Raw genomic sequence first — 1577 nt, forward strand, 5'->3', positions numbered from 1 at the left:
TATGGAACGCCCCGGGATTGAATTAATTGACTATTTAAGAAAATAGACTAAAAATTAATCCCATTATATTTTTAAGTTAAGTTAATTATGCCATTAAGTTTAATATAACTCAATGACTTGCACATATGTTAGACTCCTTGGTCCGTGTTTCAAGACGGGTCCCGAAGGTATCCTGAATCTTTCGCATTGTTAATCATATAAATGCATACAAATAAATATTAATATCATAGATATTAAATTTTTTGTAAAATTCAAAAAATGAATTTTAGCATTATATATAATAAAATCTATCAACACTTTATCAAATCATTAGTATTTATTCTATGTTAATATGCTTAAAAAGCAAATTAATTTAAATAAACTTAATATCACCAATGATCTTTTGATAAATACTTTATTATGTTAATAGATTACAATGTCCTTATATGAAAAAAATGCACATTATTTTTAATTATTTAATGATGAATTTTTCATAATGGATATTCAGGTTCATCGGGCTTAACCTCTAAGCAGTTTCACGTACTATTTAACTCTCTATTCAGAGTTCTTTTCAACTTTCCCTCACGGTACTTGTTTACTATCGGTCTCATGGTTATATTTAGTTTTAGATGGAGTTTACCACCCACTTAGTGCTGCACTATCAAGCAACACGACTCTTTGGAAATATCTTTCTAGTAATCATTAACGTTATACGGGCCTGGCACCCTCTATGGGTAAATGGCCTCATTTAAGAAGGACTTAAATCGTTAATTTCTCATACTAGATATTAAGATATTCCATACACTGCATCTCACATTTGACATATAGACAAAGTGACTTAGTGCTGAACTATTTTCTTTTCGCTCGCCGCTACTAAGAAAATCCTTGTTAGTTTCTTTTCCTCCCCTCATTAATATGCTTAAATTCAGGGGGTAATCCCATATGAGTTGAGGTTGTTTTAAAATATTTTTTATCTTCTCACAATTTAATAAATAATTATATCATCTTTTCATCTCTATTTTTCTTTTTTCCTTTTATATAAATATATATTATAAATAATAATTATGTAAAATGAGGCAATTCTAGAATAAAAAAAATTAATTTTTATGCTAGACATTCCTCCTTTAATTACATATATAAATTAATATTTTATATATATATAAATAATATGAAAATTTTTTAAAGAGAATACTTAGATTCAAAATTTTTTTTATTTCATTTTATTTGAGAGGATTTTTTTTTTTTAAGAATATATTAATAAATAAAAAATTCATTATATATCTTTATTTTTTTGCTATTAATATTATGAATTATTTAAAATCCAATAATATACACATTTGCTTAAATTCAATTATTTTTATAAAAGAATAAGCAACTTATTTAGCATAGTCTTACAACCCTCAACCATATGTAGTCCAAGCAGTACTTTAAAATTTAATTTAATGTACATAACAGCATGGACTGCGATATGCGTTCAAAATGTCGATGTTCATGTGTCCTGCAGTTCACACGATGACGCACAGTTTGCTGCGTTCTTCATCGACCCATGAGCCAAGTGATCCACCGCTTAGAGTATTTTTTTATTTATTTTTATTTAT

General features: G+C 26.7%; 1 non-coding gene across 1 annotated transcript; it reads right to left on the reverse strand.

The window, feature by feature from the left end:
- Positions 1-1373: 1373 nt before the first annotated feature.
- LOC128870700 (5.8S ribosomal RNA) lies at positions 1374-1554 on the reverse strand. The gene has a single exon (XR_008455437.1). It is a non-coding gene; the product is annotated as a 5.8S ribosomal RNA (ribosomal RNA).
- Between the last annotated feature and the right edge of the window lie 23 nt (positions 1555-1577).

Source organism: Anastrepha ludens, unplaced genomic scaffold (assembly GCF_028408465.1).
Source record: "Anastrepha ludens isolate Willacy unplaced genomic scaffold, idAnaLude1.1 ptg000022l, whole genome shotgun sequence".
Taxonomy (NCBI): domain Eukaryota; kingdom Metazoa; phylum Arthropoda; class Insecta; order Diptera; family Tephritidae; genus Anastrepha; species Anastrepha ludens.